Here is a 22054-nt window from a genome sequence, read left to right on the forward strand (position 1 = left end):
GTAGAAAATGAAGCTAGATAAACAACACATATATAACAGATCCATGTTACTATTATCAACTAACCAGCTTAAAAGCATAGCACCACCCTCTCTCCACCACTCCATTACATTAACTATTTTAAGACTGAACACATTTTTATGCAGACAGATAAAAGCGCATGCATGCATACTTGCAAAACTACAGTATGTGTCTTGTGGCTTTTCCAATAGGTCTCTCAGCGGCTGTGAGTTCCCAGAGCTTAATCTGGGATTTCCTATAACCTCTTGGTTTCAGCACTGCTGGCTGAACAGCTCCGAGGTCATAGACTTTCCACACCCCCTTACGTACGTCATTATGTTCTTATATTTACATAAGAGCAGAGACCATCATTGCACAGAACAGTGTGGCACTTCCCAGTCCTATCCCTTTTTTCTCATTATATTATATTCTGATTGTATTTTTGACAACTGGATACATATTTTTAAAACAGCAAATAGCTGCTGATAGGGTGGGGAGGGATAGAACCACCCTGTTATGCACTAGATTCCTGACAAAGAATAAAAGTGGTTCCTTCAGAAGCCTTCCCTTAAAGCCAGGGATCTCCAAACTATGGCCCTCCAGCTGTTGGGGAACTACATGTTCCATGAGGCATTGTAAAACTCTGACATTCACAGACATGACCAGGCATGATGGGAATTGTAGTTCCTGAACAACTTGGGGAGCCATAGTTTGGAGAGCCCTGCTTTAAGCTATATATACATGTGTATATATACGTATATATACAGTATACATATATATATATATACACACACACGTATATATATACAGTGGGTACGGAAAATATTCAGACCCCCTTACATTTTTCACTCTTTGTTATATTGCAGCCATTTGCTAAAATCATTTAAGTTCATTCTTCTTCCTCATGAATGTACACATAGCACCCCATACTGACAGAAAAACACAGAATTGTTGACATTGTTGCAGATTTATTAAAAAAGAAAAACTGAAATATCACATGGTCCTAAGTATTCAGACCCTCTGCTGTGACACTCATATATTTAACTCAGGTGCTTTCCATTTCTTCTGATCATCCTTGAGATGGTTCTACACCTTCATTTGAGTCCAGCTGTGTTTGATTATACTGATTGGACTTGATTAGGAAAGCCACACACCTGTCTATATATGACCTTCCAGATCACAATGCATGTCAGAGCAAATGAGAATCATGAGGTCAAAGGAACTGCCTGAAGAGCTCAGAGACAGAATTGTGGCAAGGCACAGATCTGGCCAAGGTTACAAAAAGATTTCTGCTGCACTTAAGGTTCCTAAGAGCACAGTGGCCTCCATAATCCTCAAATGGAAGACGTTTGGGACGAACAGAACCCTTCCTAGAGCTGGCCGTCCGGCCAAACTGAGCTATCGGGGGAGAAGAGCCTTGGTGAGAGAGGTAAAGAAGAACCCAAAGATCACTGTGGCTGAGCTCCAGAGATGCAGTCAGGAGATGGGAGAAAGTTGTAGAAAGTCAACCATCACTGCAGCCCTCCACCAGTCGGGGCTTTATGGCAGAGTGGCCCGACGGAAGCCTCTCCTCAGTGTAAGACACATTAAAGCCCGCATGGAGTTTGCTAAAAAACACCTGAAGGACTCCAAGATGGTGAGAAAAAAGATTCTCTGGTCTGATGAGACCAAAATAGAACTTTTTGGCCTTAATTCTAAGCGGTATGTGTGGAGAAAACCAGGCACTGCTCATCACCTGTCCAATACAGTCCCAACAGTGAAGCATGGTGGTGGCAGCATCATGCTGTGGGAGTGTTTTTCAGCTGCAGGGACAGGACGATTGGTTGCAATCAAGGGAAAGATGAATGCGGCCAAGTACAGGGATATCCTGGACAAAAACCTTCTCCAGAGTGCTCTGGACCTCAGACTGGGCCGAAGGTTTACCTTCCAACAAGACAATGACCCTAAGCACACAGCTAAAATAACGAAGGAGTGGCTTCACAACAACTCCGTGACTGTTCTTGAATGGCCCAGCCAGAGCCCTGACTTAAACCCAATTGAGCATCTCTGGAGAGACCTAAAAATGGCTGTCCACCAACGTTTACCATCCAACCTGACAGAACTGGAGAGGATCTGCAAGGAGGAATGGCAGAGGATCCCCAAATCCAGGTGTGAAAGACTTGTTGCATCTTTCCCAAAAAGACTCCTGGCTGTATTCGATCAAAAGGGGGCTTCTACTAAATACTGAGCAAAGGGTCTGAATACTTAGGACCATGTGATATTTCAGTTTTTCTTTTTTAATAAATCTGCAACAATGTCAACAATTCTGTGTTTTTCTGTCAGTATGGGGTGCTATGTGTACATTCATGAGGAAGAAGAATGAACTTAAATGATTTTAGCAAATGGCTGCAATATAACAAAGAGTGAAAAATTTAAGGGGGTCTGAATATTTTCCGTACCCACTGTATATATACATACTGTATATATATATATATATATATACTGTATATATATATATATATATATATACTGTATATATATATATATATATAAAGTACAGTAAAACAGCAGGCAAGGGCACTGGGGGGCAAACTAATGTCAATTTATCTTATTTATTTATTAAATTTAATACTAATAGGATTAAATAGGATTAATAATAGGATTCAAATATATGAGTGTGTTTTGCATTTCAAATTTGCCGCCGGTTCCACCCCCTGCGACGTGATGCTCGCAGGGAACAGAAGCCGGGGGACAGAGCATCAGGCGAAAGATCTGGCCGCCGTATGCTACCGGAATACATTGCGGGATGTAACCTCTTCCAGGATCCAGCAATGCTCCCTGGCCACACTCTGGGTTACAGCTAATGGCACTGAAATTCCACCCTGAGCCACACTCGGGAATACCACCAAGGAGGTTAATAGCCTAACAATTAGTTAAAAGTGTTTGCTACCCCAGCATTTCATATTCCTGATATATGCCTGCTGTACCATGTACTTGTATGAACAAGTATCTTGTTCTCTTTGTATTGCTTTCTTTGTGTGAAATCCCTGGTGGTCCTGCCAGTCCTTCTGCTTTCCAATAAAAACTGACCACACTAAGCAGAAGAGCACATCGTGGTCAGTTCTCTAGCTGTGCTGGGAACTCATTACACTCTCCTCCAATGATCAGACTGCAAAGCCATTCACTGGGAAGATCAGTGTGCTGCTGCTTCTCCTCCCCCAACTTTCATGCAGCAGAGGGAATGTGATCAATTATAAAGGGGAAAATGGTATTTATAATGTTTTTTTTATATATATCTATACACAAATGTTTTGTTTTTTTTTTTTTATCTAAAAATAAATGGGTTAACAAAGTGAGGGTTTACAGATATGTTAAGTGCTTTCCTATTGATCAGAATACATGAAAGGGGGGGGGGGGGTTATATCCTATAACACAGTGAAAATAAATCAAAGAGGGACACAGAGAAGATTTTCTTTTTTTCTTTTGTCTAGTATGCATTTGGGTAGGACAGTTTAAATGTTTAAAATAAAGCTGGCTGGTGTGCTTTATTATTCCTAAACCACAAGCAGTAGCTGATTTGACAGCTTGTTTTTAAATTCTACAATATTGAATTAATATTGCAATAACTGCATTTGCCGTTACCACTTTCTACTATTAGGGCTGTCTAACTGCTTAACATGTAACTATTTTCAAAGGGTTCTAGGACTGATTTGCCTTTGAAACACTTTTCGTAATGAAACTTCACAGGAGATAAAGCTCTTCATGTCACAATGGTTATTACGGAGTTATAACTGGGTTAAGTATCACTAAACAAAGTTGTTTTTTCACTTTTGGAATATGTACTGTATATTTTGACACAAAATCTTCATAAGTTTCCATGCACACTGGGCATAGAAAACACCACTTTTAAGGGTGTTTGCTTTTTTTATTTTTTTTTTTTAGCCTCTAAATGCCCATCTATGTTAGCCCATGTGACCATGTACACATGGGCGTTTTTTCAGGTGTATTAGAAGAGGAACGTTTAGAGAAGGGATCTCCAAACTACGGCCCTCCAGCTGTTGCGGAACTACACATCCCATAAGGCATTGTAAAACTCTGACATTTACAGACATGACTAGGCATGATGGGAATTGTAGTTCCTGAACAACTGGAGCGCCATAGTTTAGAGACCCCTGGTTTAGAGGCTGAAAAAAAAAAAAAAAACATCACTTGCATGTTTAGGAGTGGAGTGGTTGAGCAGAAAAAAATGCTTGCTGCGCCTAATTGCCTGTAGGCACGTTTAGTGCTTGTGCATTCATTCATTTCAATGGGCAGAATAAAATATTACTCTAGCCAATGGAAGAATGGACACCCAAACACTAGATGCGCCTGAAGCATTTGCAAAACAAGGCTTTAGGTAGGGTTGCCACCTCATCCCTTTAAACCAGGACACACATTAATTACACAGGTCCAGCTGCACTGGACAGTGAACGAATGGGAAGTGCTCAGTGCTGAGCGGCATCCTGTTCATTCATAAACTGAAGCATAGTAAACATAGTTTACCATGCTTCAGTTAAGAATGAACACAAGAGTGATCAGTACAGATCACGCACTGTGTTCATTCATTCATTTGTCCTGAAACATTCCTCGCAGCAGGAGAGGAGAGGGGGAAGCTGGCAACACTGCAAGAGGTGACAGGGGGCACCAGGAAGCAAGGGGAATGAGCACTGCACAGGGAGATTAGGACACATCCGGCACACCCTGTGCGCACGCCTATTAAAATAAAAAAGATGTAACCCATTCAGGCCATTTTTGGGGGGGGGATGTCACAGGGGATTTAGGTGAGTGAAAGGGGAATTAGGTGTGGTTTTTATTTTTTATTTTTGTCAGGGATGAGCTGGGGGGGGGGGGGGGGGGGCAGGGGAGGGGAGTATGTGCATTTAGCAATCAGCTTAGCAATTTAGGCATTATGCCCCATACACACCTGCAGATTATCTGCAGACTTTTGTCTGCAGACTTACCTTTTCTATGTAGTGCAAGGGCCTGCCGGATTGCATACAAATTGAAAGTGTTTAGGTTTGACCTCATATTATATGGTTTTGGTAAGTCTGCAGACAAAAGTTTGCAGATAATCTGCATGTGTGTATGGGGCATCACCATCAATCATGACTACAACATATGTGTACTAGGAAGACTCTCATTGAACGGTAGAAGTTCTGTTTCATTATTTTCGTCATAAAGCAATCCGCACTTTAATTAATAGAACACGCAGTGAGAATGCTTTCAGGAAAAGTAATTACAATGTGTGTATAAATAGATTTAATAAAGTTAAATTGTATGAAGTAATTGAAAGAGTTATTTTTAGAACTGTGCTCAGTATACAAAGTCTCTCCGCTTGCAGTTAACATGACACCTTTCATTATAATGGCTTCCTAACTTCTTTAGCAGCAAACAATTTCAAAAGGATTTAATGTTTATTTCTCTTTGAAAACTTCTGTATAATGAAGATCACTAGAGGTAAACCTCTTTTGCTGTCAAGGTGTTTGTGCTTATTAGATCTGAATAATGTATCATTGATTTGATGTGATCAGATACGCTCTACAGCAAGTTCTTTATCCTCAAACTTGATGATACCACTAAAAAAATACAGAAGAAAAAAATTCCTATGAATTATTATAAAAGAAAATTAGGACTGCTTGTTTACCGAAGCATGATTGATGGCAATCTATGCACTAATGAGCTCAAGCGTCCCAGTCCTATACACACACATTGTCGCTGGTATGCTTTATGTGCCAGGGCTGGTTTTCACGTTCAGACCAGAACTCTGCTGAATCCTACTGTCATCACAGACCTATCAGTAAGCCTTCATTAAAGGAGATCTCCAACCTTACCTTTTTCCCTCCCTCTGCTGCTTGTTGGAAAACTGGGTTGCTCTGTAATTTTCTCCATCACAACTCTGCTGAGCCCTACTGTCATCACAGCCCTATCAGTCAGCCTTCATTAAAGCAGATCTCCACCCTTAAAATTAACACACATGAAAAGGACGGCTGGCGCTCTGATGCACTGGGGTACAACTGATGTGGGAGCAAAATATCAGACAAATGCATAGCAAAAAATGGAAATCGGTATATGAGAACATTACCTATATAACTAGATGTGGGGCAAAGTCCATGTAATAAGAGAGAGGGGCTGTGGGATGAACGTATGCACGAAGGGCCGGCTCAGCTACACATTTTCTCCACCCTTAAAAGGTGAGGGAGGGCATACTTTGCACTACCTACACCTATGGGACGGTGGCAGACCAATAGGAAATCAGCTCATTAAATATTATATATATATATAATAGGTATTTGATTGGTTAATTTTAATAAAAAGGCAGGACTAACGGTTTTTCTTTTAGTTAAGGCATTTATAAAGCAGTTGCTGCGCCACTGGATCAACAGACGGCGGCGGGGACAGAAGAAACAACTGTCCCGCCCACCCGCCCATGTCGCGGTCCTTTTATTGTGCATTCTCGGATGTATTTGTTATTCATTGTCTATTATCAGCTTGAGCTGTTATAGCTAAGCTATATATATATACACATTTGGTTATATGGTATATCAAATAAAGTTTGGTGTATAGTATTTATACTTACATTGCTTGTTGTATATTAATTCCAACAAAGGGCCGTGGGCAGTTCAAATCCAAATAAAATAATTTGTGATATTATTTCTTTTATCTAAAGTTCGGGTTAAGTATTTCTTGAGTGTTCTGCCTACTGTCCCATACCTTTTTCCCTCCCTCTGCTGCTTGTTGGAAAACTGGGTTGCTCTGTAATTTTCTCCATCATAACTCTGCTGCATCCAACTGTCATCACAGACCTATCATTAATGCAGCCCATAGACCAGGGGTCTCAAAATGGCAGCCCTCCAGCTGTTGCCTATAGGAGTCATGCTTGTAACTGTCAGTCTTGCAATGCCTCATGGGAATTGTAGTTCTGCGACAGCTAGAGGGCCACCAGTTTGAGACCCCTGCCTTAGACGGAGTGATTTTCTTTCCTGCAACTGAAAGAAAATCACTCAATTCCTCCATCAACACAGACAGTGGTGACAGGTCAATCCCTCCCATTGTATTCCCCTGGCGGGGGAAGACAGTGATTATTGCTAGTGATAATCGCATGAAAAACCCAGCATGCCCTAGTTTATCGATCTATTAACTTGGGACATTCAGCCTTCCCATAGATGGTTTGAATCTTGGCTGGTTCCTGCTGAACCGGCTGAGATTCCAACCATCTATGACCAGGCTAAGTCCTTATTAAAGCAGAACTCCATGCTTACCTTTTTCCCTCCCATCTGCCTCTGCTGCTTGGTGGAAAATGGGTTGCTAATTTTCTCCCCTTCCTCTCCCCATTTTGTGTCTCCGAATCTTCATTGAAGTGCACTGCAGCAGGCAAACGTCCAGCCTGCAGATGTCCATTCTCCCATGGTACCTACTGATCACCGTAGACTATCTTTGGCACATCTACTCGGCTTAAGGTGGTGTCACACAAAGCAGATGTGTCCTATCTGGTGCACACAACTTCCATAGTTCCAGTATTTTCAGCTGCAATTCTGGCAACTGCAAGTTGGTGCTTTGTTCTTTATGTGTGAATGTAGTGCTAAATGTTAAATGCTGTTGAGTATTTGGTACTGGATTTATGTGCTGGCTCCATCTGTCTCACACAGGTTACTGTAAAGATTAAGAGAGCAAGGATGGTCATGTGACCTCTTTTTTCCCTCCACATTTCCAAGGTAGCAAATTTTATATAGATGTTAAAATGTATAAGAGAGGCAAGCTGCCTAACATGTGGATGGGGAGAGGGGAGGGATCTTGGGTGCGGGGGGAAAAAAATACAGAGGGCCGTTTTCCCTTATTCATTTTTTAACATGTCACAATCTATAGCAGCTTATTTTTTCCAAAGTGCATGAAATGGAGAACTCCTGCAGATCATCATGGGGCGAATCTCTGCAAACTGTTGCCACTGAAAGGTACTGAAATACCAATGTTTCATAGTTGGTACAGTTGAATAAAGACACTAGTCCATGTAATTCAGCCTGTGCAGGCTTCTGTGAGCGTGTCTATGTCAAAACCACTTCCCATACCCCTGTATATTGTGTTCACTAAGTTTTTTAAATAATGACACTTCCTGCTGACACCACTGAGTGTGGAAGGGCATTCCACATTGTTACTGGTCTAACAGTAAAGAACCCCCTACGCAGTTTTAGGTTGAACCGCTTCTTCTCCAATTTCATTGAGTGGCCGTGTGTCTTCTTAGGCTCCCTGAAACTGAATAGTTTCCTCACTATGCAAGAATCACCACTGAGTTATTTGTATATCATTATTATATATCCTGTCAAACCTGTCTTCTCCAATGAGAATAAGTTTAATGCTTGTAGTTGTTCCTCACAAATGAGGCCCCCAGTGCCCCTATTAGCTTTGGCATACTTCTCTGGACTCTCTCCAGTTCCAGCACATCCTTTCTGAGGATTGGTGACCAGAATTGGACGGCATATTCAGAGTTTAAATACCCTTTTTAATGAATGCTAACATTTTGCTTGCTGCAGCTTGGCATTGCATGCTATTGCTGAGCCTGTAGTCTATGTCTGTTAAGATGTCTTCACTCATGTGCATAAGCCCATAGTTATCAAACAATAAAATCATCAAACATGCATATAATATAAAATCATTTCCAATAACGCTATACATGGAAGCTCACGCATTGCCTGTGTAAAAATGCAATTGATGACCTGATGAGTTCAATTCCCTGATTAACTCTGGGGTTTACCAGAGGGAGCAATACACATGAAGGGGAACTGCACCCACAGATACTACAATGCATCACAGAACAGAGTTTGTGTGTACTAAGCCATTTGGTCATCTTATCTACAGCTGATGTGAAGGGAGCCCTCACAGCAGCCACAAACATGTTTCAAGCACCCCATTTTAACAACTATGTGCACACTCTTTAACCACTTGCCGACGGGGCTAAAGGCAAATGACATCCCGTCGGAAAGTGGAATACTGGATTATGGCTGCAGCAATATGCCATAACCTCGGTATTGTTTTTTCAGCTGATGATTCTCTGCAAGATTAAAGTCTTCCAAGTGGCAAATTCCCAGTGGTTCCTGGGCTTACCTGACCGATCAGTAAAGCCCGGGACCCATCTGGCGCCAGCAGTGGATTGGCATAGAGATAAGTGAAGGCAAGATGGACTCTGCCTATCTCTATGGCCTTGGAGGACCATAGTGATATCACTTCCAGTTCCTCTGGCATGAAAACAAAGATTTTTTTTTTTCTTTTTTTTTTAAAGCAAAAGATCAACATTTTTATTTTGGTCTTTTGCATTTTAATGTTGAGGAGAGATTTAGAGGTCTTATAGACCCCAGATCTCTCCATAAAGAGGACCTGTCATGTTGTATTTCTATCGCAAGAGATGTTTACATTGCTTGCAAAAGCAAAAAAGTGATACAAAAAAAAAAAATAAGGGGCAGTGTAAAAAAAAAAAAAAACAATTTAATAAAATAACATAAGAGTGAGAGCAATAATTCTAGCACTAGATCTCCTCTGTAACTATAAGCTGGTAACTTGTAGAAATTTTTAAAGTGTCGCCTATTGGGATTTATAAGTTCCATAGTTTGGCACCATTCCACCACTGTGAAATTTAAAGGATGACATGTTGAGTATCTACTTACTCAGCCTAACATCATCTTTCATATTTTACAAAAAAACTGGGTTATACACTGCCTGGCCAAAAAATAAGGTGCCACCTAAAAAAAAAAAAAAAAAAAAAAAAAAAAGGTCACACATGTTGGAGTCAGTAACCTTCTGCAAAGTCACAAGATTTATTTCTGTCCAGTGTTGCATTCATTTTTCACCAAGATCTTGTATTGATGATGGGAGAGTCGGACCATGGCGCAAAGCCTTCTTCAGCACATCCCAAAGATTCTAAATGGGGCTGCGTTCTGAACTCTATGATAACCAATCCATGAGTGAAAATGATGTCTCATTTTCCATGAACCACTCTTTCACAATTTTAGCCTGATGAATCCTGGCATTGTCATCCTGGAATATGCCCATGCCACCGGGGAAGAGAAAATCCATTGATGGAATAACCTGGTCATTCAGTATATTCATGTAGTCAGCTCCTTCTTTGGGCACATGCAGTAACTATCCAATAGGATAGTTACTGCATGCTTAGTTTAGTTAGTTTCTTAGTTAATTCCAGGTGGCAACATTTTTTTTGGCCAGGTGGTGTATATTGAGTGTTGTTTTTTTTTTTTTAATTCATTAACCTCCTTAGCGGTATTCCAGAGTGTGGCTAGGGGTGAAATTTTAGTACCATTAGCGGTATCCCCGAGCCACACTCAGAGTACCGCCAGGGAACATCGCTGGATCCTTGTAGAAGTTACTTACCTTGTCCCCGGGATCCCGCGATTTGTCCCTGCAGCATACGGCGGCCGGATCTTCCGCCCGATGCTGTGAGCCCCGGCTTCCGTCTCCTGCGACGTGACGCTTGCAGGGGGGTGGAACCGGTGGCAAATTCAAATAGTAAAACACACAAACACACTGATATATTGTAATCCTATTGGATTACATTACAAGATAAAATAATTTGACATTAGCTTGTCCCCCCAGTGCCCTTTCCTGCAGTTTTACTGTACTTTATATACATATATATATATATATAGATAGATAGATACACCCATATCCATATATATATGTATATACACACATACACATATATATATATGTATATATATATACAGTAAAACCTTGGATTGCGAGCATAATTCGTTCCAGAAACATGCTTGTAGTCCAAAGCACTCTTATATCAAAGCGAATTTCCCCATAAGAAATAATGGAAACTCAGATGATTCGTTCCACAACCATTTATTCATAAGTCCTTCAGTTTATAGTCTATATAAAAAGATTATAGCATTGCGATAGGTTGTGTAACCATAAAATGTCCTCCACAAATAGCTGCTTCCATAAGGGGATTAGAAGCAAAATCCAGCAGGAGCTACAGGGTATCAAAGAGAAGAGAGGTGCCTCTAAGTGTAGCAATATGGTTCCATTTAATGTAGGTACAACATTTAGCAACTCACATGGTTGATGAATAAAACAGGCACATCTAAGTATGCAGGCATCTGGGGTAAAGCTGTCCACATAGACTATCTTCTGCACCGCCGGCTGCCAGTCTGTAATCCTGATCGGGAAGACCACCCTGCAATAAAGTGATCTGAAAGTGAGGGGCAGCGTGGAAGGGATGACGTTGATGGCGGTGTGGAGGACGGTCTATGTGGACATCTTTACCCCGGATGCCTGCATCCTTAGATGTGCCTGTTCCAATCATCAGCCATGTGAGTTGCTAAATGTTGAACCTTCATTAAATTTAACCATATTGCTACACTTAGAGGCGCCTCTCTTCTCTTTTATACTTAGCTGTGACTTAAGACTACTTGTATATCAAGACATTGCTTGTATATCAAGTCAAAATTTATTTGAAAATTTTGCTTGTCTTGCAAAGCGCTCTTAAACCAAGTTACTCTCAAACCAAGGTTTTACTATATATATATATAATATATGTATACATATATATATATATATATATATATATATATATATATATATATATATATGTGTATATATATATATATATATATATAGGTATACATATATATATACTTTAACTTATTCATAGTTATTTATTATATTATAATTTATGATTTTGTGTTTCAAACTTTATCATACCCGAGATGTTATAAAGAAGAACGCACAGTAAAAATAAAAATCATATGTAAATAGTTGGTTTGGGCTGCTCGTCCTTAAGAATTACTAGCAAAATAATGGTACCGCTTTCAGTACCTAAAATCGGAAACAATCATACCGCCAGGGAGGTTAAAGTGTAGTTTTCCCAAATTGCATTTAAAAAAATCTCTGAGCAAATACCGTGTGACATGAAAAATTTCAATTATTGTTATTTTATTCTTTAGAGCAGGGGTGGGGAACCTACGTTCCGGGGGCCGTATACGGCCCTCAAAGTCATTTGGACCGACCCCCCCTGCAGCTGAGTCTGTGTCTCTCAGCTGATCTGTCAGAATGGAGCTGATGCTTCCTGTATAGTTCCGGCTCCGTTCTGACAGTCTGAGTGAGTCACAGGTACTCCGCCTGTGACCAATACAGGAAACATCGCCTCTTCCTCCAGTGCGGCGCCGCTGTTAGCCAGCATTTACCACCAGCAGCACACACAGCAGTACCAGCCAGAACCAGCAGTACCAGCCAGAGACAGCAGTACTCACAGCAGTACCAGCCAGTGCCAGCAGTACTCACAGCAGTATAAGCCAGAGCCAGCAGTACCCACAGCAGTACCAGCCAGAGCCAGCAGTACCCACAGCAGTACCAGCCAGAGTCAGCAGCACCCACAGCAGTACCAGCCAGCAGTACATACAGCACAGTACCAGCCAGCAGTACCCACAGCAATACCAGCCAGCAGTACCAGCCTGAGCCAGCAGTACCAGCCAGCAGTACCCACAGCACAGTACCAGCCAGCAGTACCAGCCTTAGCCAGCAGTACCCAAGGCAGTACCTACAGCAAAGTACCAGCCTGAATCAGCAATACCCACAGCAGTACCAGCCTGAGCCAGCAGTACCAGCCAACAGTACCCACAGCACAGTACAAGCCAGCAGTACCAGCTTGAGCCAGCAGTACCCACCAGCAGTACCAGCCAGCTATACCCACCAGCATTACCCGCCAGCAGTTCTTTTCAAAGCTTACCACCACAAAGTCGACTGCGCTCCAGACTGACCGACGCAAACCTGGAAAACCAGTTGGGAGTAGCAACATCATCAATACCAGCTAACATCACACACCTCACCAAAGAGAAGTAGTTGCAGCCATCACATTAGGGGTGAGTTAATTACATTTTTGACCAAATATAACAGGCACATTTTTAAGTTGATAATTTTTGTACGGCCCCCGAATGATTTTATAAATACCCAAATGGCCCTTGGCAGAAAAAAGGTTCCCCACCCCTGCTTTAGAGCCTCTGCTAAATAAATATATATAATGTTTGGTGATTCTAAGTAATTGGCCTGGTAGGCAAGTGGTTAAAATCCACTTTACTACTACGATGAAATGGTTAACATTTCACAATATGAACACAAGTTGGTATTGCATTTCCCCTACTTCTTTATTTCCACCTTTGATGCTGCAGCTTTTGAATGTGACATTTGCACACACAATGATTTAATTTGTGATTTCAGAAAGTGAAACACAGCACTTTTCCAGAACACAGGAGAGCTCTCGTTCAGTACAACATTTTTACAGTGCTAAACAATGGCAAAAGAAAGGCATTATAAAGAACTGCAAAGGCTCAGGAATGAAAAGTAAGCCAGTAATATATGAAGACAGTAATTAATTTGGTCTCCTTGCTGAGTTCTTCTCCACACACTACAAATTATTCATAACCGTTCATTCATTACACTTACGTAATAGTCTACCTAATATTCCAAGATTTCATTCCTTGCAAATTAACAGTTGTGTGTATTGTAACACAATTTACATGACAGCTATTCCAAAAAAACTGTGTTTTACCATGATTGTAAAAAAAATGTTAATTGCACATCTTATGGTGATTCCAGACAATCGTTCTCAAGCTATTCTAGGCAATAGTAACATTTCTGCTCCTGAGAATTGTTCTAGTTCTAGCCTTCCTGTCACTAAAAATATATTAATTGATACATTCGAGAACTATAAAAATGGCTAATTCATCTAGTATTACCAAAGATCACCAAGCTTTTCTATACCACCTTAAATAAACAGTAGTAGGAAGAATATAAACCTGAAATAAGGGCTAGAGAGTATTAACTTATTAAAGCAAATATTTACTGGGCTAAGAATAAAAAATGAGATCGTGTTTACTTTAAATATACAATGATGTGCAAGGAACATGAGAAAAAAAAAAACCCACAATGGGATCTTTGCTTGTAAATGATAGAATAAGTGAAAGAAGCATCACCTTATTCACTAAGCTATGTGAACATTCAATTTTGAGAGTAAAGAATCTATATTTCTTTAGAAAATTAACATCAAAATATGATGCAGTGCAGTTTGATATCAGTCATTAACCACTTGACCTCCAGATGGTTTACCACCTTAATGACAAGGCCAGTTTTTGTTATTCAGCACTGCGCTACTTCAACTGGCAATTATGTTTTACACAAATAGAGCTTTCTTATGGTGGTATTTGATCACCACTGGGTTTTTTATTTTTTTGACATATAAGTGAAAAAAGACCAAAATAATTATTATTTTTTTTAAAAAAAACCCTATTTTCTACTTTCTATTATAAAACATATTTAATAAAATCTGATTTCTTCATTAAAACTTAGGCTAAAATGTATTCTGCTACATGCTTTAGTAAAAAAAAAACTCTATAAGGGTATATTGATTGGTTTGTGTGAAAGTTATAGCGTCTACAAAACGATGGTATATAAATTTTGAAATTGATCAGTCCTGATGTACTGACGGTCCTAAAATATAACGACAGTACAAATACCCTCCAAATGACCCTTTTTTGTGAAGTAGGCAGTCTGAGGTATTTAGTAAGCAAGGCAAGTTTTTTGAAGTTGTAATTTTTGTCACAATATTTTGGAAAATTAGGAAATGACCCACAAATTTTACTGCACTATAGCTGAAAGACAGCTTCAGCATGCTCTCTCATTTTGGGAGGGAGTAAATGGAAGTCCCCCCAGAACCGTGCCCCATGGGGCATGCATCAGTCCGCTCTGTGACTGCTGTGTCCTTAGGACACAGCTGATCACAAATCGGGATAAAGGGCCAATCACAGCTGATTAAATGTAAAAAGATTGTTCGTACACTGTTAACATTGATAATCCGGGCACTAATCATCAGTATCCTGATGATCAGTGCAGCCCCATCAGAGCAGCTTATCAGTGTCCATCAGTGCAGCTTATCAGTGTCCATCAGTGCAGCTTACCAGTGCCCATGAGTGCGGCTCATCAGTGCCACCTGAGTGCCCCTATCAATGCCGCCTCATCAGTGCAGCCTCTTCAGTGCCCAATAGTGCTGCCTCATCAGTGCCCATCAGTACAGCATAATTAGTGCAGCCTAATCAGTGCCCATCAGTGCAGCTTACCAGTGCCCATCAGTGCCACCCTTATCAGTGCTGCCTATCAGTGCCACCCCATCAGTGTCCATCAGTGCAGCCTATCAGTGCCCATCATTGCAGCCTTAGCAGCACACATCAGTGAAGAAGAAAAATTACTTATTTGTAAAAAATGTAAACAGAAAAAGGAAAACTTTTATTCTAAAAATTTTCATTCTTTTTTGTTTGTTTAGCAAAAAAAAAAAAAAAAATCCCAGTGGTGATTGAATACCACCAAAAGAAAGCTCTATTTGTGTGAAAAAAAAAATGATAGAAAATTCCATATGGGTACAATGTTGCATGACCACGCAATTGTCAAAGTGCAACAGCACTGAAAGCTGAAACTCACCATGAGCAGGAAGGGGGTAAAAGTTCCCAGTATTGAAGTGATTAAATAAAAGTTTTTTTTTTTTTTCACATACTGTCACCAGTGCAATACAGCGTTATCATATGATTGTTGTGGCAGTGGTCAGAGACACTGACTGGTGACAGTAAGTTAAAAAAAAAAAAAGAAAACAAAAAATGTTTTATTCATGTTGTTAAACATTTTTGTTTACATTTTATTTCTATTTATATATATATATATATATATATACTTTCAACAGCGTAGGTCAGAGTATAATACTCTGGGAGGTGATTAGGGATTTTTTTTCTTTTTTTTCATACTTTGATTGCTTTCACAGTGATGAATGATCACTGTATCTGGTTACATTCATAAAAGCTGTGATTTATTACTGTGTGCTGTGATAGGCCCACGGCTATCACATGGCACAGGGTGCGGTTATTCGTCTGGGTACCATATGATAGCTGTGGGCCAATTACAGCATCACTATAGGAATCACCGCTGTTGTGAATGACATTCATTCATAACAGCTTTGTTAACATTGTGTTCATAAAGTGGCCGGGTACTAAGAGCCGCAATCCGTTGTGTCCACTGGACGCAGCGGTCCCAGGAATGGCACGCTGCACACCCCTATCCCAGAAGAGGCAGGATGCCGCCCTACTTCAGTAAAAGTACTGTGGCCGAGCAGCAAGCGGTTAAAGCGGAGTTCCACCCAAAAGTAGAACTTATGCTCATTTGCTCCCCCCCCCCTCCGGTGCCACATTTGGCATCTTTCAGGGGGGAGGGGGGGAACGGGTGCCTGTTTTTGACAGGTGTCCTTCCCCACTTCCGGGAGACAGTGCTGCGGCGCTGTCCCTCGGAAGTTTGATACCCTCCTCCTTCCCCCACCGCCAAGCCAATCTGAATGTACAGCGCGCTTCGCGCATGTGCATTAGGGACCCGCCCATGAAGCCGCAAGGCTTCACTGCAGGGTTCCCTCACCGGCAATGGCGGCGGCAGCACCAGACAGCCGATGGAAACTTCGGCTGTGGTGCCGACATCGCTGGACTCCAGGACAGGTAAGTGTCCTAATATTAAAAGTCAGCAGCTACAGTATGTGTAGCTGCTGACTTTTAATTTTTGGAGGGGGAGAGGGGAGGCTGGAACACCGCTTTAACACTGATCAAGACAGCTGTTATTGCAAGAAGACTTCCTCTCTATTCCTGTTCCGCTGACAACTCAAAATTTTAATTTCCCCTCACTTTAAATCCTGATGACAATCATCTCCAGGATAAATAGAGATGGTGAATATTTACAGTGGGGACAAAGACAGCAATATAAACCTTGCATGATTACTAACCCCATCAATCTCTTTCCAAAACGAAAAAACGTTTTGGCTTTAGATACATTTTAATGTCAAAAGCATAATTGATATAACTAGTATCGGGCCTTCAAAGCGAGCCTTACTGTGATCAATGCAAAGTCACATACTATATACTGCCCAGCCCCCTCCCACTATGCTTGCCTGCTGATTGTAAGTCAAAATGTTACCTATGAAAAAAAAAGTTAGATTTATACACAGCTTACCCCCATCTTCCACATCGCTGGCCATGAGGTCATCGTCCTTCTGGGTAGATTCTGGGGCAATGCAGAGAAGGCCAAATCATCTTCGTGTGAGATTTGGACTGCTCAGTATTCTCCAGGATCTTTCCAGAAAGAGTATGATATCCTGGGCTTCTGTAACATGTCCTGGGCCCCATAACCTGTTAGATATAACCTTTTGGGGCTAAAACAATGCACAGGCAGACAGTCTGTTGTTTCACTAAGAACACTGCTTCCTGTTCTGAGCAGGAACTCTTCTTTATTACTCTTTGAGGCATAGACAAAACATGAACTCACAAATGTAACACTGCCATCCAGTGGTCATACAATGTAATAGGCACACAACAATGACATATAGTATTTGTTGCTGATTAACCACTTAAGCCCCGGAGGATTTGGCTGCTAAAGGACCAGGGTTTTTTTTGCGATTTTTTACTGCGTGACTTTAACGGACAATTGCGCGGTCGTGCGACGCTGTACCTAAACGAATTTGACGTCCTTTTTTTCCCACAAACAGAGCTTTCTTTTGGTGGTATTTGATCACCTGTGCGATTTTTTGATCACGTGCTATAAACAAAAAAAGAGCGTAAATTTTGCAAAAATAACAATATTTTTCACATTTTTTTATATGAAATTCCCCCAAAAAAAAAGTAAAAATCAAAATTTTTTAACATTTTTCGGCCAATTTGTTTTATGCTACCTATGTTTGGTAAAAAAAATCGCAAAAAGCGTATTTTGATTGGTTTGCGCAAAAGTTATCGCGTTTACTAACAAAGAGAAAGATTTTTGTCATTTTTGGTGTTTTTTTTTTTAACGCGTAATGGCGGCGATCTGCGATTTTTTTTCGGTACTGCGACATTGCGGCGGACAGATCGGACCCTTGACTGACATTTTTGACACTTTTGGGGTTACCAGTGACATTACTGCAGTAATCAGTGCTATACATATGCACTGTTACTGCAAAAATGACACTGGCAGGGAAGGGGTTAACTTTATTGGACAGGGAGGGGTTAAGTGTGTCCTAGGGGCGTGCTTTCTACTGTGTAGGGACATTGCTATTGGTGTAAAAGCAAAGATCAACCGTTCTACATAGTAGAACGGTCAGATCTTTACTTTTACACAGGGAGAACTGACAGGCAGCTTGTTTACACAAGCTGCTCTGTCTTTCTCCCTTCACAGGAGCGATCGCAGTGTGACTGGCGGACATCGAGTCCGCCGGTCACACGCACTGACTTGCCTGTGAACGAGCCGCGGCGGGCGCGCGCCTCGGCGGGCGCGCGCCCGCTCGCTATAGGCTCGCAAGTCAGTGACAGGCGAGTGACGTACCGATACGTCACTCTGCCTGGCCGGGGCTGACCGCCGCAGTATATAGTCGTGCGGCGGTCGGCAACCGGTTAAATACAAACCTTGTATGCTAACATCCTCACCTAGGCTCTACAGGCAATTTATACAGGAAAAGGGGCCAGGGTGGTATATGTGGACCTTGTTCAGTCTGCTTTACACTAAAGCAAACTCATTTTAAATAAACAGATGATCACTATATGGAATGGTAAAAATAAACAAGAGGAAGAAATTTTATATATACTTGTGTCCACCATCTCAACTTGCTCAGAATATGAACAGCTGCTAAACGTTCTAGGCATAACATGAAAGATTTAATTCATTTCAAGACTCCCTAAAGGAATTAAGCTGCTTCAGCATATGGGTGATAGTTTGAGCAGTAAAAGAAGGTCACATCAGCCAGCAGTATTTTGTCATTTGTATTGAACTATGGTCTCAGGGTAAAAAAAAAGAGCGACTATGCTTAGGCAAAGAAAAAAATAACAAAGCAAGGCCTTTTTTACATTGGTGTCTGGGCTATTGCAATGTAAAATCTGTCATATTTCCCCTAGCCAGAAAGCCTAGATGTTGCAAACAACTACCCAGGGCTTTTTTTTCAGCAGGGAAGTGAGGGAACACAGTTCTGGCACCTCCAGCACTGGCTACATGTAATGGCAAGGGGTGTTGGGATGTGCTGCAGGGTCCATTGATTGGGGGATCTATTCTAGCTGGAAGGGATCTATTTTTGCAGAGGGGGTCTGTTGTTGCTGAGGAGGTCTATTGTTGCTGGTGGGGGGACCTACTGTTGCTGGGGGTGGGTCTTAAATTGCTGGAGGGTCAGTTGTTGCTGGGAGAGATCTACTATTGAGGGAGGGGTCTATTGTTGGCTGACCGAGTGTTTACTTGTCTGCTGAAGCTGGCTACGGGGAGATCTATTGTTGCTGTAGGGAGTCTATTGTTGCTAAGGGGGGGATTTTGTTGTGGGTGATACATTGTTGTTAGGGAGATCTATTGTTGGGAGGGGGGCTGTTGTTACTGGCTGCAGGTGAACTATTTTACTGCTTTTCTTGTTATCATTACTACATTTAGTACAAATTACATAGAACCACAAAATGATACATGGTTCGGTATTCTCTAAAAAAGCAGAACTAGAAGGTGGGTAAGGGGTGGAACCAAGAAATGGAGTTCGGAAGTGGGTGGGGGAAGAAAAAAGGAGTGACTTGGAAAGAGGGAGTTCCTGCACCTATTCCCTGAGAAAAAAAAAAACCTGCAACTACCCATTGACATGAAATCCCTGTATTTAGCTCTGTATCTGTATGCTATCAGTATAGCATATGGATGTATGCAAAAAATTTGAACATTTTGTATTTTTTGCATAGGCCTGTATGCTATACTCATGTTTACAAAAACACAAATGTATACCCAAGTACAGCCACAAACCACCATTCATGTCCATGGGCAGCCCAGGGTGGTAGAAATTTAAGCTGAATCTAAATCCCCATACCTAGAGTCAGATATTGGCTGATGGGTTGATCCAGTCTCATAACCTAATAGAAGGAATGTCTTTATAGTAAGGAATGTCTTTATAGTGTACACAGTTACAGACATGTAATTTTGTAAGGTCCACAATTCCCATCTCTAGAGCAATGACATTAGAAGTGTCAAACACATACACAGAACCATTCACGTCAGCCCTTTTCTTTTTAAGAAACATACAATCTAATATCCATTCCACAGTTATAAGCAATGTTCCCTTTAAACTGCGCGCCTGCGCGGCAGCGCAGTCTAAATGACGGTCCCGCGCAGTACAATGTCAGACGGCGCAGCCACGCAGTGCGCCGCGAGAGCCCGCCCATTGTGTTACAATAGCGAATGAAAATTCGCTATTGTCACACGGATCCTCCTCCTGGCCAATCAGGGAGCGGGTCCTCCCGCTTCCTGATTGGCCGAAAGGCATACCACCCCCATGCCATTGGCCGAGGTCCGAGGAGGAGGCGGGAGGACTGAGAAGATGTAGGGACGCGGGTGCCGGGACTAAAGAGAAGCTGCTGTGACTCGTCGACTCGTGAGGTAAGTGCACGGGTCGTAGGTGGAAGATTTTATCATTGTTTCCTCTTCTGTATATCCAATGCAAAATTATTTACAGGTTCTGGTAAACCTCACTTCCTTACTCGGGGTTCTTGGGTATCTGTAAGATCTGACACTGGTTAAAATATTTATACAGTGCATTCTTTACTAAGAGTTCATTAAACATTTCTGTGCATTGCTATGTTCAGTATATTATACACACTTGCTGTGTGGTGTTGCAAACGGTTTCTACACTGGTGGGTGAGCCAGTGCTCCCATCACCTTTTTTAACATTTGGGAATTAGCGAAGGCTTTTTTTTTTTTTTCTATGGTAAATACACCAGTGGTTTTCCAAAAATAGTTTGTTGCCAGCATGTGCTGCTTTGGCTGGAGCTTACACAAGGCTGCAAATTGTCTCCCCACCCCCTGGGAGGGCACTAGGCCGATTGCCAAGCTCCAGGGTTGTAACACGCACCTCCATACCCAGAAGTACTGCACTTATCTGATGTTCAAATACTCTTCTCCCATCTATCGATCTGTACACTTTTAAAGTCCATACATCAGTCCCCATAGTTTGAGTAGCAGCAAAATTCTGCCAATAGCTAGCAGTCATTGGTCAAAACTGTCATAGGATGGCACTAGACCAATCACCAGGGATGTCACCTGCACCTTCATACCCAGAATTACTAGGTTTTTTCTTCACTCCTGTCAGCTAAATGGAGCAGTGGGGATTCGGGGGGGGGGGGGGGCTGGGACGGGACGCTGGCATCTCTGCATTGATTGGGGGCAATGCTGTGGGCACTCTGCAATGTATTGGGGCATTGCTGTGGTACTCTGCAATGTATTGGGGCATTGCTGTGGTACTCTGCAATGTATTGGGGGCATTGCTGTGGTACTCTGCAATTTATTGGGGGCACGCTGGTCACTCTGCATTGACATCCCCCCATTGCTCAGTCTAAAGTTTGGCGCTCAGAAATTTTTTTATTTGCTCAGCACAGTAAAAAATTAGAGGGAACATTGGTTATAAGCGGTAGGGCCAGTCTTGGAGAAAGCCAACTTATGTACTATTATGTTTTTGGAATGTGGAAAGAAAATAAAGCACACAGAGAAAAACAATGCACCCAAAGGGAGAACATACAAACTCCATGCAGACTGTATCCCAGGTAGGATTCAAAATTAGGACTTGAGCTGAACTGAAAAATGCCAGCCAATAATCTACTCTTAGACTGTGCAAAAAAGTCTTGTTTAACCACTTGCCGACCGCCGCACGACTATCTACGTCGGCGGTCAGCCCCTCACAGGCAAAGTGACGTAGGTCTACGTCGCTCGCCTGTGAGGGTTTAGGGAGCGAGCGCGCGCCGCCGGAGGCGCGCTCCCGCTCCCGCGTGGTCACGGACCCCCCCGCGCGTGTGACCGGCGGACCCGATCGCCGCCGGCCACTCTGCGATCGGCGGGGGAGAGGGAGAAAGTCAGGCAGCTTGTGTAAACAAGCTGCCTGTCATTCTCCTCTCTGTATGAGAGATGATCACATGGATCTACTATGTAGATCCATTGATCACTCTGCATACAGTTGAAGCCACAGCCAATCACAGTTAGAAT

At 41.9% G+C, this 22054-nt stretch overlaps 1 protein-coding gene across 1 annotated transcript in view; it reads right to left on the reverse strand.

Moving 5' to 3' along the window:
• Positions 1-22054, reverse strand: part of FGF14 (fibroblast growth factor 14) — an 842412-nt gene that overhangs the window by 498837 nt on the left and 321521 nt on the right. The gene's annotated exons all lie outside the window — the stretch shown is intronic.

Source organism: Pelophylax lessonae (genome assembly GCF_965119305.1).
Source record: "Pelophylax lessonae genome assembly, chromosome: 2".
In the NCBI taxonomy this organism is placed as follows: Eukaryota; Metazoa; Chordata; class Amphibia; order Anura; family Ranidae; genus Pelophylax; species Pelophylax lessonae.